At 39.0% G+C, this 17,291-nt stretch overlaps 1 pseudogene; it reads left to right on the top strand.

Annotated features, from left to right (window-relative positions):
• Nucleotides 1-6,070: 6,070 nt before the first annotated feature.
• LOC137238971 (U6 spliceosomal RNA) lies at nt 6,071-6,171 on the top strand (annotated as a pseudogene).
• The last annotated feature ends 11,120 nt before the right edge of the window (nt 6,172-17,291 follow it).

Below are 17,291 nucleotides of genomic sequence, written 5' to 3'. Positions count from 1 at the left end.
CTGGCAAACGGTGCAAACGGAGGTAGGGACTAAGAGTCTGTTTCCCTGACCTACGCGATTGCTGCCGGAAAAGAGGGGGGGAGAAGACGGGGGCAGGGGCTGTTGCTCAGCATTGCTTCCGATTCTACTACGAAGATTGTAGTTATGAGTGGTAGCAGCTGTTTGAGTTGTTGGCGCCGTAAGGCGCGAGCAGCAGCGGGTACTTGTTGTGGCTTGCTGAGCAGCGGGGCTGCTGGAAGGTAATGGGGGGGCGCTTAGACGTAGACTACGGGGCGCCCTTGGGCGTGAACAGCAAGGAGCCACAAAAGATTTATAAAAGTTACGTGGACGTCGGGTTTTGGGATCAAGCCCAGAACAAACTGTCCGATGCAACCATCCCTTACACGAGACACACTGAACAGAGTATGACCGTCCTAAAAAGATTCTTTTCCGGCAGATGCAGCAAAACCATTTCTCAGGACCGGGGTCAGGAGACGGACCCGGATTGGGTTCGATACCTTCCCGGAACAAGAGAATATGGAGCAGTCCTGCTGCGAGGAACTGCTGGGAGGATGACAATTTGTGGGAGGGACGAGACAAATTAAATGGGGTTACACTGAAATGACAGTCCTTGGTCGGGAAAAATCCCGAGTCGCTCCGGTACATAGAACCGACTGCCTTGGGAAGCGATATAGAATTCATAGTACCAACGAGTTTTAAAAAGGAAATAGAAATAGATTTTAGCACATTCCTGCTGAGGCAGCCTCCGATTTAGAAGAGGAACCAGAAGTAGATAAAAAGAAGAAGAAAAACAGGAACAAAAGGAAATTTCAACAGAGACACCATACTACCAAACAAGAAAAGACAAAATGGCACAAACCACAGTAGAATTCTTAAAAACGGCTTCGTCAATTCTACCTGAGTTTGATGGTAAACATGAGAACTTACATAGCTTCTTAGACGCACTAGATATCCTAGAACAAATTAAGGATACTCATGAGACCATAGCAGTCTCCATGATAAAAACTAAGCTCAAAGGAACAGCTAGAAACCTTTTGAGCACTGAAAATTCAATACTAGCAATAAGGCAAAAGTTGAGTTCAGCAATTAAAGGTGAACCTGTAGAAGTTTTGACGGCAAAACTCCTAAACGTCCAACAGCGCAGTAAAACAGCTAACCAGTACACTGCTGAAATCGAAAAGTTAACAAAATCGTTGGAGGGTGCTTACATATCTGACGGTCTTGCACCTGATGTGGCAACCAAATATGCCACACAATCAGCTGTAAAGGTCATGTGCAGGAACTCGGCTAACGAAAGAGTTAAACTGATAGTGCAAGCAGGAACGTTCACATCTATGAACGAGGCTATTTCAAAATTTACGAATAGCTGTAATGAAGTCACGGGTAACCCAAATACAGTGTTACGCCTGACGCGCTCACAAGGTAATTACCGAGGTAACTTCCGAAGATGCTACCAAAATAATAATTATCGAGGTAACCAAACCGAAGATATTACGGTAATACTAACAGATATAATAATAACAATAGTAATAGGCAAAATAATAATTTCCCAAGACGCAATTTTGGAGGTCAGTCAAGATCATCCAATCAGAGTAACACGAGTAATCTCCGTAGTATAAACCAACAGGAAAACCAGCAAACCCATTCCAATAGCAAATTCTAACCGTAATAAAATATGCACATTCAACTTGCATCTAAACAGCTACATATCTTCCAATACTACCCTAAATAAATCAACTCCAACGTCCCTGATAGATACAGGAGCGGATATCTCAATAATAAAGAAGGATCAAGTTGACAGTAATGTCACAATAAATAACTCATAGATCACAGATTTGAAAGGTATTGGCCGAGGCATAAAAAGCACACTTGGAACAGTAAAAGCAGATCTAACAGATGATAGTATTTTAATAGGACACACATTTCACATAGTAGAAGACAATTTCCCAATCCCATGTGATGGAATTTTGGGACTCGACTTCATTGAAAAATATAACTGCATTTTAGATTATAATAAAAATGGGGACGGCCTATTCCTACGACCATACGATTACTCAGAAGATATAGTTATACAAACAATACCCGCAAGAGCCGAAGTAATTAGCAGGTTCATATCAATAGTCAAAATAAAGAACTATTAGTACCTCATCAAGAATTGACTGATGGCATTTTTGTAGCCAACAGGATAGTAAACTCAAATCAAGCTTTAATAAGAATAATAAATACAACAGATAAACATGCAATCATTGAGGATTATGACATCAAAACAGAAAGTTTAGAGGATTATGTAATAATTGAAAATACACCTCACTGTAAAGCTAATAATAAAGAAAAGTTAGAAAGATTTAATACAAATTTTCCGCCATTCGCTAGTAAATCACTCAACACATTATGCTCAGAATTCGTTGATATATTCTCATTAGAAACAGAACCAATAACGACTAACAACTTTTACAAACAAAAGTTGCATCTGAAAAATAACACTCCTGTGTATATTAAAAATTATAGACTACCCCAAGCACATAAGAATGACATAAATAAACAAATACATAAACTAATTCAAGATGATATTGTTGAACCATCAACCTCAGAGTATAACAGTCCTATTTTATTGGTACCTAAAAAATCCCTTCCGGGCAAAGAAGAAAAAAGGTGGATATTAGTTGTTGATTTCAGACAAACAAATAAAAAATTGACAGCTGATAAATTAATTCCCTTTGCCTAGAATAGATGATATTCTAGATCAATTGGGAAGAGCGAAATATTTCTCATGCCTAGACTTAATGTCAGGATTTCACCAAATAGAACTCAGCCCAGAGTCAAGGGATATCACATCCTTTACAGCGGATAACGGTACTTATCGCTTCAAAAGGTTACCTTATGGCCTCAAAGTATCTCCAAACTCATTCCATAGGATGATGACATTGGTATTTGCAGGTCTAAAACCGTCACAAGCATTCTTATACATGGACAATTTCCGCACTCAAAACAAATTTTTTCTCCCGACTTAGCACTTTTTACTCAATATGTTTCCCCATCACTCCTCCTCTTTAATGATTGAAAGACAACACTAAAACTATATATTTCACAAAAAATACTATTTAAGTATTTTTCAAACTATTTCTAACGGTTCTGATCTGGACTCTTTTGCCGGATGGTGCGCAGACAATAATTTATTTTTAAATTTAATCAAATGCTGTGTTGTGTCTTATTCCAAAAAGACAACTGCCACATACTTTATCTACAAACTAAATGCTAAATCTCTTAATCGTTGTCAAAAGAGTAGGGACTTGGGTGTAATATTTGACTCCAAACTCTCTTTTTCTAGTCACATTGACTTCATTGTTTCAAAATTTGTTGCAATGGTTGGGTTCAGTAGACGTTACACAAGTGACTTCAAGGACCCTACCACGTTGAAGGCATTTTATATATCCTTGGTCAGAAGAGGTCTTGAATATTGCTCAATAATATGGAATCATTTCTATGAATCTAACTCCTATAAAATTGAGAAAGTTCAAAAAATGTTTACAAAACTTGCTTTACGTATGCTTCACTGGCCAGACGGCCTCCCATCGTATACCAGCAGGCACAAATTGTTTGGTCTTCAGGCTTTGCACGACAGAAGAACTTGTATCTCACTCATGCTTGCCTATAATGTAATAAACTTTAGTACGAATTACTCTGATTTATCTTATATGTTCATTCCATATATTCCACTGCGTGATCTTCGGCATAATAGATTATGTACGAAATAACTCATAAAACGAATTATGCTATGAATGAACTTATAACTAGGACTCTATATCTAGCAAATGGATTCATCGAAATAACACTACTATTAATTTTAATAAATATGTAAGTTTCGGGATAATAGATTATGTACGAAATAACTCATAAAACGAATTATGCTATGAATGAACTTATAACTTGGACTCTATATCTAGCAAATGGATTCATCGAAATAACACTACTATTAATTTTAATAAATATGTAAGTTTAAGCTTGAATTGTTTTCTATTTTTAACTAGTCTGTAAGAAAGCATGTGGTTATCGACATGTAAGAACTGAAGTAGATTATGGTCAGAGCAAAGCATTTATCAAACACAAAACGCATGTCTCAATTGTGTGAATACAATTTCAAGGGGTTGTGTTCGCAACCCTCTCATGGGGTTTGCTAGCGCAATATATAGCTTCTCCAACCCAATTGTTAACCTCACCTAACCGTGGCGAATCCTGTTTCATTGACAGATGAGGCTCTGGCGACCCCATGTTCCTCATGGAACTAGGGGGTGGGGAGGGCGGGATGGCCTAGAAGGTTTAATGTGGTCATATAAATCGTTCCCGAGATAGCCGGGCTAGTATCTTAATAGTGCTTTGTTACCGGAACGTACCGGATCTATATCTAGCAAAGGACCATCAACATCGGTAACACTCCCCAAAGCCTTCGGGTAGTATCTTTATCGTTAATACAACAGCAATAAAGCATGCGCGCACAAAGAAATGACTAGTAATTCAGATTGATATTATTGACAGGTTGACTTACTTAGCACATTTTTTTTAACAGCGGACGACTTAGCACATTTACACATCATTGCCCACAGCACGTAAAAATGAAAATATTTTTTTTTTTTTGTCATCGATGTATTTTTAATTCATGTTTAAAGCTGCATTAAAAACAATTTTTCAAAAAAAAATTGACTTAGCACATTTTCACATTAAGTTAACGATATGTTTCATTATTTCATGTTATTTATTTGGATTTCTTAGATTTTTGATTAGTTTTATTTTCTTTGATATAACAACGGAAATAATAATCTGTTCATTTTTTTGGACGTAATTTCCCACAAAAAAAAAAAGAAAAAAATGTCAATTGATAATCGTTTTAAGTTTTTTTTTTTTGTTTGAATTGAAGTAAAACGTTCGCATTCACATGCATTTTTAAACACATATAGCCATTGCAACTAATTTCGGTATTTGCATACTTTAATATTTAGAAATATATCGAGTTATTTTCGTCACTTTCGCACTTTTTTAAAGTTTGGCAAAGTTCCAAACTAAATCATAATTAGGCTACACTTAGTTTTAATAGTATTTATTTTTTAATTTTTTTTTTAACCTTTTTACTGAAATTTCTATAAAATTAAGTTTAACTGGAATTAGTACACATATATACATTATTTATAATTAAATCTTGGAATATTCCTTGTTTCTCTTTTCATTGTATTTATTTTATATTTTTTTATTTCACAAACGTTTGGAATTTTGGAATTTTTTAATTTTTAGATTTATTTTGTTGTTATATATATATTTTTTTTTAATTTTATTGTATTCTTTTGTCTTCAAATTCGATTGGAATTTTTTTTGGAGTTTTTTTGCACTATTTGCATTCGAATTTAAGGTAATTAATTTATTTTGGATAAATTTTCAAAGATCTTATTTAGTTGCGTAATTTGCAAATTATGATTATTTTTTTCATCACTGCATTTAATACTGTAGTGTAAACAGCCAAAAATTTAATACCGAATATTTAAATCAGCTAATATGCTACCCTGTAACAAAAATAGTCTAAACGTTCATCAACACATAAAAAGGAATCTGATAGTTGTTGCTGACACAGTCATTCACACGATTTAATACAGGTGTGTGTACAACACACAACCAAACCAAATTTGCATTCCAGCAAATTTGCAAACGTTGCATTTCCCACAGAAGTCACAATTCAACACAGGTTTGTAGGTACATATTTTGTAATGAGTTGTATGTAGGTATGTAAGTATGTATGCTTAAGGTAAATATGTAAAGTAAATAAGTATGTAAGAATATGTTTAGAATAATTTAGTATAAATAAGCTGACAATATTTGAATAAAAAGCATTCGCATTCGATGTTAAAAACTGACAAAACTAATTACTTCATTTTAATCTTTTATATGGCGATCCTGCCTATGATTATACTGGCTGATTATTCAGCATATTCATTGGTAAGGATTTTACTGCCTAATACTTGTAAAAGAAAAATAAAGAAGAGAAATGAAAGTTAAATTCGGGCACCAACAGTAAAAATTTCGGCAATTGGAAGACCTCAACAAAACATACATTGGAACGATACAGAGAAGATCAGCATGGCCCCTGCGCAGGGATGACACGGAAATCGTGCAACGTTCAGCACTAGCAGCTAATAATTATAAGTATAATACGTATATTAGCTTAATTTTGACAATTTAAAAATTATTTTTAAGCAGGAAAATATTCGGGCAACCTAACGGCTGCCTATTGACAAGCAAAAATTTAAATTTCTGCTGTAAAAACTATTTTTGTTACTAATTATTGAGCTAAGGGATAAGGAATAATAATTATAAAAATAAAAAACCGAATCCAGTAATGTAAACATTAGGGTGTTGAAAAAAAAATAAATAAATGAAATACAATTTTGTAAAATTTAAAATTATGGAAAGACCAAGGAAAATTAAAACTTATGTAAAAGGCCCACTTGAAGACCTTAAAAATGAAATTAAAATTTGGTTGAAAAGTCTTTGGAAACTTATTGAGATGCCTGGGGAACCCACAATATGGAATGTTAGAAACCCACGCGCAACAGCAGGTGAAGAGTTATATAGGTGCGAAGTCAAATTTATGGGAAGAACAGATTAAATTTTTTTTTTGTCTTCATATTTTTTTACGATGGGAGGCCAAGAATCAAAAATAGAAAAACCAACGGCGAACGTTGTAAACTCAGTCCAAGTAGTAGACCATACTGAGGCACTAGATACTATTAAAATCATGCTTCTAATCATCTGCGTAGTTAGTTGCATCAGTTTGTTTCTGAAACTCTACTCAACCCATAATAAATTCCTAAAAAATCGATATGCCAGCCGCGCCGATGGTTTAGATAAGGTTTAACTAAATTTTAACTGCCATCCCCAATGGGCAAATGGGAAGATATCGTTAAACTACTCATAGAAGAAAAAACGATAGGAGAAAAATCTTACAAATGTATTAATAAAAATACAAAAGTAAAGGATCTTAAAATAATAGTTGAAGCATTTAACAGAATAGGAAAAACAATCCAACAGTTAAACGGTAAACTAGACGGCAATCGAAAAGACCAAGCATATCAAATTTTTGCCAGCATTAGAGCCAAATTATTGTCCTCACTGGCAAGATATGATATAGAATTCATAGTACCAACGACTTTTAAAAAGGAAATAGAAATAGACTTTAGCACATTCCTGCTGAGGCAGCCTCCGATTTAGAAGAGGAACCAGAAGTATGATTTTTAATAATCGGGGATTGCCCATATTGCTTTTATTTAAATGTATGAAAACATTTATTTGAAGCAATTTTTTAAATTTTATAATTTATTTAATGATTTGGGAAAAATTTAAACAACGTGACATCAGGACGGACAAGGCGACAGCTGTTTCGATTATACCTTGTAAATCTCTTCAAAGCCTTTTCTCCCGGGAGTGGGAGTCGAACTCGCACCCCTACGATAGTTGAAATGGTTGTAAACGCATTCAGCTACGTCATGCCTGTTGTGAAGTCTTTCCCAATTGCCTTCTTTTTTGCATATTTTAATCTTTTACACATTGCATACTTCGTATGCAATTATGTGTTAAAGCTATGCTTGGTACGGCGGTTTTCAAAGAAACTTTGGTTTTGTTGCTGCTTTCGTTCTATTTATAGAACTACAACGAATTAACCAATTTTGTCTGTTTGTATGATTTTTAATAATCGGGGATTGCCCATATTGCTTTTATTTAAATGTATGAAAACATTTATTTGAAGCAATTTTTTAAATTTTATAATTTATTTAATGATTTGGGAAAAATTTAAACAACGTGACATCAGGACGGACAAGGCGACAGCTGTTTCGATTATACCTTGTAAATCTCTTCAAAGCCTTTTCTCCCGGGAGTGGGAGTCGAACTCGCACCCCTACGATAGTTGAAATGGTTGTAAACGCATTCAGCTACGTCATGCCTGTTGTGAAGTCTTTCCCAATTGCCTTCTTTTTTGCATATTTTAATCTTTTACACATTGCATACTTCGTATGCAATTATGTGTTAAAGAACCAGAAGTAGATAAAAAGAAGAAGAAAAACAGGAACAAAAGGAAATTTCAACAGAGACACCATACTACCAAACAAGAAAAGATAAAATGGCACAAGCCACAGTAGAATTCTTAAAAACGGCTTCGTCAATTCTACCTGAGTTTGATGGTAAACATGAGAACTTACATAGCTTCTTAGACGCACTAGATATCCTAGAACAAATTAAGGATACTCATGAGACCATAGCAGTCTCCATGATAAAAACTAAGCTCAAGGGAACAGCTAGAAACCTTTTGAGCACTGAAAATTCAATACTAGCAATAAGGGAATAGTTGAGTTCAGCAATTAAAGGTGAACCTGTAGAAGTTTTGACGGCAAAACTCCTAAACGTCCAACAGCGCAGTAAAACAGCTAACCAGTACACTGCTGAAATCGAAAAGTTAACAAAATCGTTGGAGGGTGCTTACATATCTAACGGTCTTGCACCTGATGTGGCAACCAAATATGCCACACAATCAGCTGTAAAGGCCATGTGCAGGAACTCGGCTAACGAAAGAGTTAAACTGATAATGCAAGCAGGAACGTTCACATCTATGAACGAGGCTATTTCAAAATTTACGAATAGCTGTAATGAAGTCACGGGTAACCCAAATACCGTGTTACGCCTGACGCGCTCACAAGGTAATTACCGAGGTAACTTCCGAAGAAGCTACCAAAATAATAATTATCGAGGTAACCTAACCGAAGATATTACGGTAATACTAACAGATATAATAATAACAATAGTAATAGGCAAAATAATAATTTCCCAAGACGCAATTTCGGAGGTCAGTCAAGATCATCCAATCAGAGTAGCACGAGCAATCTCCGTAGTATAAACCAACAGGAAAACCAGCAAACCCACTCCAACAACTTGCATCTAAACAGCTACATATCTCCCAATACTACCCTAAATAAGTCAACTCCAACGTCCCTGATAGATACAGTAGCGGATATCTCAATAATAAAGAAGGATCAAGTTGACAGTAATGTTACAATAAATAACTCATAGATCACAGATTTAAAAGGTATTGGCCGAGGCATAACAAGCACACTTGCAACAGTAAAAGCAGATCTAACAGATGATAGTCTTTTAATAGGACACACATTTCACATAGTAGAAGACAATTTCCCAATCCCATGTGATGGAATTTTGGGACTCGACTTCATTGAAAAATATAATTGCATTTTAGATTATAATAAAAATGGGGACGGCCTATTACTACGACCATGCGATTACCCAGAAGATATAGTTATACAAACAATACCCGCAAGAGCCAAAGTAATTAGACAGGGTCATATCAATAGTCAAAATAAAGAACTATTAGTACCTCATCAAGAATTGACTGATGGCATTTTTGTAGCCAACAGGATAGTAAACTTAAATCAAGCTTTAATAAGAATAATAAATACAACAGATAAACATGCAATCATTGAGGATTATGACATCAAAACAGAAAGTTTAGAGGATTATGTAATAATTGAAAATACACCTCACTGTAAAGCTAATAATAAAGAAAAGTTAGAAAGATTTAATAAAAATTTTCCGCCATTCGCTAGTAAATCACTCAACACATTATGCTCAGAATTCGTTGATATATTCTCATTAGAAACAGAACCAATAACGACCAACAACTTTTACAAACAAAAGTTGCATCTGAAAAATAACACTCCTGTGTATATTAAAAATTATAGACTACCCCAAGCACATAAGAATGAAATAAATAAACAAATAAATAAACTAATTCAAGATGATATTGTTGAACCATCAACCTCAGAGTACAACAGTCCTATTTTATTGGTACCTAAAAAATCCCTTCCGGGCAAAGAAGAAAAAAGGTGGAGATTAGTTGTTGATTTCAGACAAACAAATAAAAAATTGACAGCTGATAAATTAATTCCCTTTGCCTAGAATAGATGATATTCTAGATCAATTTGGAAAAGCGAAATATTTCTCATGCCTAGACTTAATGTCAGGATTTCACCAAATAGAACTCAGCCCAGAGTCAAGGGATATCACATCCTTTACAGCGGATAACGGTACTTATCGCTTTAAAAGGTTACCTTATGGCCTCAAAGTAGCTCCAAACTCATTCCAGAGGATGATGACATTGGCATTTGCAGGTCTAAAACCGTCACAAGCATTCTTATACATGGACGATTTAGTCGTATTAGGATGCTCCGAAAAACATATGATTAAAAATTTACGGGATGTATTCTCCACATACAGAAAATATAATTTAAAATTACATCCCGACAAATGTCTATTTTTCAGTCAAGAAGTTACTTATCTGGGACATAAATGCGCAAGTACTGGAATTTTACCAGACCCAAATAAATTAAAAATTGTTCAAAATTACTCAACTCCAAAAATGCCGATGAAGCAAAGCATTTTGTAATTATTATAGAAGATTCATACCAAATTTCGCGGAATACGCCAGGATTCTAACAAGACTTAGTAAGAAAAATATAATTTTCAATTGGGCAGACGACTGCGAGAAATCTTTTAACTACCTAAAAAAATGCATTTATTAGTCCAAATATCCTACAATATCCCAATTTTGATAGAGAGTTCTTTAATACAACCGACGCAAGTGGCTATGTTTGCGGTGCTGTGCTAAGCCAAGAATATGAAGGCAAACAATTACCCATTGCCTACGCCTCAAGATCATTTACAAAAGGCGAAATAAATAAAGCCACGATCGAAAAAAAATTGGCGGCCATACATTGGGCAATTATATATTTTAGACCATATATTTATGGCAGAAAATTCATCGATCTTTAACGTATTTATTCTCAATGAAAAACCCTTCATCTAAATTAACTAGAATCAGGTTAAGACTCCGGCTTTCTCGGAGGTGACAAAGGGAGATAACAATAAGACTCCGGCTTTTCCAGAGAAGATGAGTGATGTGGCAAAGCAATCACTGACTGTGGCGCTGGTTGATCGCAGTAGTCCTCTCGGACAGATGACTGAAAGGTGGAGATCTGTAGAAAGCGAGCTTATTAGCTTAGTGCTTAAGATGAAGCGGGAACAACCAAGAAAGCCCCTTCCAAGCTTTGATTCGGGGGCGTGGTATAATGGTGAGAAGATGATAGCGTGCGACAACATCACGAGCTTTCGGTGGCTGGAAGAAGTGGAACGCGCGGTTTAAGGTGACGGATAAAGCTCAAATCCCCACGGTACCAAAAGTTAAGGTAAGGATACCATGCGTGATGAAGTCGGAGGATACACTGCGACTTCTGCAGAATCAGAATCCGAAAATACCGACACAGGATTGGAAGGTAATTAATTACTGTATCTCGGTCTACGGAGGAAGGTCAGTTCTACATCTTGCAAATAAACAAGCAGGCGGAGGATATATTGTACACGCAGCTTGGAAAAATGTCCTTTGGTATAGGCAAAATTTGTATGCGACTCAAGAAAAGAAGTCCCGATGATAAAAATCCTGACACGCTAGAAGTGGGCGAAGTCGAAAAGGACCTCAAAAGCCTAAGGGAAAAAAGACAGGTGGAGGTAGCCGATGTCACCACGAAGGTGTTAGAAGAGGACGAAAAGCCAAATGGTGCTGCGAGTCGCACAGAGTAACACCCGGCACAATAGTTACGAGAGGCTGAAGGGAGCCTCGAATACTCTAAACCAAAAGGGCAAGGGGAGGACGGCGACGTCACGACGAAGGTGCTGGAGGTGGACAAACAGCCCAATGGTGCTGCGAGTCCTACAGATAAACCTCCAACACAGTAAAGTGGCGTCTAGCGAACTCCTCCTAACCCTTGAGGAGGATTCATTTCACGTGGCGTTGATCCAGGAGCCGTGGCTCTCATCGGGAAGAAAGGTTTCTGGACTTAGCGTGCGCGGATTTGGCGTTTACTAAGCGCAAACGGAAGGACGGGTGCGAACTGTAGTAATGGTGAGGAAACAGCTGCTTTCATATATGCTGCCTATTTACACTACTGAGGACCTCGTAGTGGTGGCCGTTGAGCAAAGGAATAAGCAGGATTTTATCTTGGCATCCTGCTACATGGCCCATGCAGCGGAGGTTCCACTAATGGAGTGCAAGAGGCTAGCAGAGGACGAAGGGCGCAAAGGGCGGTTGGTCATAGGCGCGGATGCAAATGCGCACCACAATGCGTGGGGAGGAGCAGATACGAATGAGAGAGGCGAATCTCTATTTTGTTACATCCTGCAAACCAATTTGCAGATAGCTAACAGGGGAAATGTCCCTACATAAATTGGTCCAACATCCAGCAATGTTTTGGGTATTGCATTGAGCTCCGAACGTGATATATCAAGGTATGATTGGATGGTTCTTGATAGACCATCCTTCTCCGACCACGCGTATATCAGCTTCAGCATCGCCCTGAAGAGGGTAGAGAAGGGAGGAACCTTTAGAAACACCAGGTCAACGAACTGGACTTAATTCCAGAAACAGGTAGAAACAAAACTGGGACAACCCAAAGAAGCTGCCAATGTGGAGGAACTGGAGGAGTGTAATGAATTCCTAACAAGGACGCTTATGACTGCGTATAACAAAGCTTGCCCTCTAAGATTCAGAGAAAAAGCAAAGCCGCCATGGTGGAGCAATGAGCTGAGTCTTCTAAGAAGACAGGTAAAAGAAATGTTTAAGTTAGCAAAGACCGCGGAAAGCGGAGCGGGTCGGGACGAGTACAGGGATCTACTGAGGATCTACAAGCGTGAAATTTCCATGGCGAAAAGAACCTCATGGAAAAGTTACTGTACGGACATAGAGTGCTCCAGCGAAACAGCACGGTTGAGAAAAGTCTTAGCAAGGGGAAACATAGTCCAGCGACTAATAAAGAAAGACAACGGGGAAGGGTCACGTTATAGTGAGGAATCCCTTGAGGTGCTTCTCGGTACACATTTTCCATCGGGAGATGGTCAGAAGAGCAAGCAAATAGCACTCACACTTCGATCACGGAGTGGGTAGTGCCGGGTTTGGTGACCGATACCAAGATGGAATGGGCAGTGAAGACGTTTTCTAAGTTTAAATCGCCGGGCCCAGATGGGATATTCCCGGCCATGCTACAAGTTTCAAGTAGAGCGGTCGTGGAATCGCTTAAAATAATATTCGACGGGTGCATAAGACTGAATCATGTACCACACTCTTGGAGAACTGCTCGTATAGCTTTCCTACCGGGGAAGATCGGTCAAGTTTATCCCAAAGACTATAGCCCCAATAGCTTAACATAATTTCTGGACAAAACTTTTGAGAGGCTGATAGATGTGTACATAAAGTACAACGTGGATGAAAAGCTGCTCTCCAAAACACAACATGCGTACAGCAAAGGCAAGTCGGTAGACACCGCATTGCATAGGGTGGTAATAAGCATAGATAAAGCCTTGGAATATAAGGAATATGCTCTAGGAGTCTTCTTAGACATTGCCGGGGCTTTCAATAATGTTTCTAAATGGGCGATTATGGATGGTTTTAATTACGTTAAGGTACATCCAGCCTTAACGAGATGGATCGGCTGCCTGTTAAATTGCAGGAAGTTTACATAACAATGGGGATTGTACGAGGCCACGAAATCAGTGGGCAGGGGAACGTCGCAGGAAGAGGTGCTATCACATCTGCGGTGTTTGCTGGTCATCAACCAGCTGCTCAGGCGATTCGATGAGGTACCCGTAAAACTTACGGCTTACGCAGATGACGTTGCAATTTTCATATGTGGAAAGTGCCTTCCAACGATTAGCTTTTTAATGGATCGGGCGCTTCGGGATATTCATACCTTGGCATCAAATGTCGGGTCGAAAGTCAACGCGGAGAAGACGGATATGGTCTTGTTTACAAAGAGGTACAAGGTCCCAAATAGGCTCAGGCCTAAGTTAGGGGGGTAACCCTACAAGGGAAACCTTGCACAAAATATCTAGGAATCATCCTAGATAGTAAGCTGTCATGGAAGTTCAACGTGGAGGAGAGGGGGAAGAAGGCTTCAACGGCACTTTATGCATGTAAAAGAGTGCTGGGGTGTACGTGGGGCTGATCGCCCTCTATTTCTCATTGGGTTTTTACAGAGATTGTAAGCCATATTCTATACTATGAGTTCTTGTTTAGTGGAAAGCCACAAAAAAACAACCTACCTCAAAAAATTAGAGGAGGTATGCAGACTAACAGTGCTTAGCATTACGTGAGCCCTGAAAACAACCCCGAAAATGCACTGTATGCCATTCTGCACATTCCACCTGTAGATCTGGTAGCAAAGAACATAAAGTTAACAACTGCAACCAGGCTCGATGCCTCGGGGCAGCATGAGCGCCGATCATACTGCTATAGTAGCATAGCGTCATCAATCACAAGACGAACAGACTGTCTGATTCCCTATTTGTGCTTCGAGGGCGATCGTAAGGCCACAATAGAGGTGGACGGTTGGCGCAAGGATGCTCAAATGGCGGACGAGGCGATACATGTGTACACAGATGGTTCCAAAGTAGTGGAAGGAGTAGGGTCTGCGGTATACTGTGCTGATCCGGAAATAAAGAGATGCTACAGGCGGCCAGATTACTGTAGCGTTTTGCAAGCAGAAATATTAGCCGTAACCAAAGCGGTAGAAACCTTGGAAGAGTAGCTAAAGCTGCAACCGTGTTAACTTTTATATTGACAGTCAAGAAGCAAGAGGCAAGAGGCAATAATCTCGCATACCACAGCATCTAAATGCGTGTTAAAGTGTAGAGACCCGGGACAGGGAGAATCATACATCTATATTGGGTCCCAGGGCATATGGGAATAGATGGGAATGAAAAAGCGGACGAACTAGCTAAAACGGGCGCATCCCTTGAAGCTTGCTCCGTAGACGTCCCAGTTAGTCTGGGCGAGATAAAGCGAAGGCGAGAGGTGCACATGATCGACCAAGCAGGAATGGCGTGGGTTCAAGCGCGGGACTCTAAAGTGCCTACGATTATGTGTAAGTCTTACAACCTTAGACTAACAAAGTTGTTTCTATCATTAAAAAGAGAGGACTGTAGACTCATGACGGGTATTCTGACTGGACACTGCCTTCTGGTGTCACATGCCTTTAAATTAGGCTTGGTCAGTGATAGCAGATGTAGGAAGTGCGGGCTGGATGAGGAAACGATCGAGCACGTTCTGTGCTCGTGCCTTGCGCTTGCCAGGCTAAGACTCCAGATTATAGCAGGATACAGCTGTCATATCTAGAAGCAGCAAGTGGATTACGTCCTAGGAAGTTTCTAGTATTTGCCAAGAGAACGGAGTTATTTTATAACATAGGTCCTGGTTTTTGATAGGGGTTTTCAGTTTGGTCGTTAAAAAAATTTCTGGTACCAATACGGACTCATTCAGTCTATGTGAGGTCCTCACGGACCGGCCAGTTCAACCCAACCTATTCTAATCTAACCTAACCTAAAATTAAATAAATATAAAGAAAAATGTACACCAAATTCTTACCACGAGTCTGTTTTTTTTTTTCTCTTATATGTATAATTATATATCATTTTAGGTACAACGATAAATGAGCTAGAGTATCGTGATCAGCTTTTCCTAATAATTCCTTGTTCTTCCATTTCTTTAAGTTGTTTTCTCTCCTCTGCTTCATGTTGTGGGGGTATCTGTATAGTTTGCTGTTAATTTGTTCGTCTGCCGTCGTCCTGATTTCATGTACAACCTTCACCGTGCTTGTCAACAGATCACCTTCCTTTAAAAATATACTTTTAAACCTTCTTACTATTTTCTTACCTCCTCCAGTCAAATTCATTTGCTTCTAGCGCATGAATTTCAAGATTATTAAATAAGTTATATTGTTGTTGTTGTTGTAGCAGTGCTTTGCACCATCCAAAGGGTGCGACCGATCACAAATTGTCATCAATATCCTCTAACGGGAGTCGAAGGAAACTTGCTGTTTCAATAGCGGTGGACCATAATGGGAGGTAACACCCCTCCACACATTATAATTAAAGAGATGGTTGGTGCCATGTGGGGACACATTGCAAGCAGGGCATAAATTTTGTATGTCGAGGTTGATTTTGGATAGGTAAGAGTTTAACCTGTCACAGTATCCAGATCGAAGTTGAGCTAGAGTGACTCGCGTTTCCCTGGGGAGTGTGCGCTCCTCTTCCGCAAGTTTTAGGTATTGTTCTTTGAGTACTGGATTCACCGAGCAATTCCTGGGATAAAGGTCCGACGCCTGTTTGTGGAGTTCGCTGAGGACCTGCTTGTGTTTTTGGCTTCATACGGCTGAGTTCTCAGGTGCCGTATTTCCTCATAATGCTTACGGAGATGACTCCTTAAGCCCCTGGGCGGTGTCGGCTCATTTCTGGGTATTCAACAGGAACTGTTTGGTTAGCATCTCATTTCTCTCCCTGATGGTGAGAATTTTCGCCTCATTGTGTAGATGGTGTTCTGGGGACATAAGAAGACAGCCCGTGGCGGTTCTGAGCGCAGTATTTTGGCAGGCCTTTAGCTTCTCCCAGTGAGTAGTTTTTAGTCTTGGCGACCATATAGGGAACGCGTAGCATGCAATCGGCTGGCCAATTGCTTTGTAGGTGGTAACGAGCGTTTCTTTATCTTTTCCCCAAGTACAGCAAGAGATTTGAGGATTTTATTACGGGTCTGGATTTTCGGTACAATTGCGGCTGCATGCTCACCAAAATGTAGATCCTGATCAAACGTCACACCCAAGATTTTGGAGTGTAGGACAGTCGGCACCGCAGTGCCATCGACGTGGATGTTCAAAATGGTCGACATTTGGGACGTCCATGCTGTAAATAAGGTCGCGGAGGATTTAGCCGGTGATAATGCCAGGTCTCGCGAGGCGAAAAAACTGGAGAGTTCAGGGAGGTAGCCGTTTATTCTGTTGCAAAGCTCATCGATCTGTTTGCCTGGGCCTGTGGCCATTATTGTGCAGTCATCGCCGTAGGAAGGTTAGGTTAGGTTGAACTGGCCGGTCCATGAGGACCTCACATAGACTGATTGAGTCCGTAGTGTTACCAGAAGTTTGTTTTAACGACCAAACTGAAAAACCCTATCAAAACCAGGACCTATGCTATAAAATAACTCCTTCCTCTTGGCAAATACTAGAAGCTTCCTAGGACTTAAACCGCTTGCTGCTTCTAGATCTGACAGCTGTATCACTCCTAATAACTGGAGTCTTAGCCTGACAAGTTCAGGGCACGAGCACAGAACGTGTTCGATCGTTTCCTCCTCTAACCCGCACTTCCTACAACTG

This window comes from Eurosta solidaginis, chromosome 1 (genome assembly GCF_040869045.1).
Source record: "Eurosta solidaginis isolate ZX-2024a chromosome 1, ASM4086904v1, whole genome shotgun sequence".
Classification (NCBI taxonomy): domain Eukaryota; kingdom Metazoa; phylum Arthropoda; class Insecta; order Diptera; family Tephritidae; genus Eurosta; species Eurosta solidaginis.
This window is presented reverse-complemented; position numbering and strand designations above follow the sequence as displayed.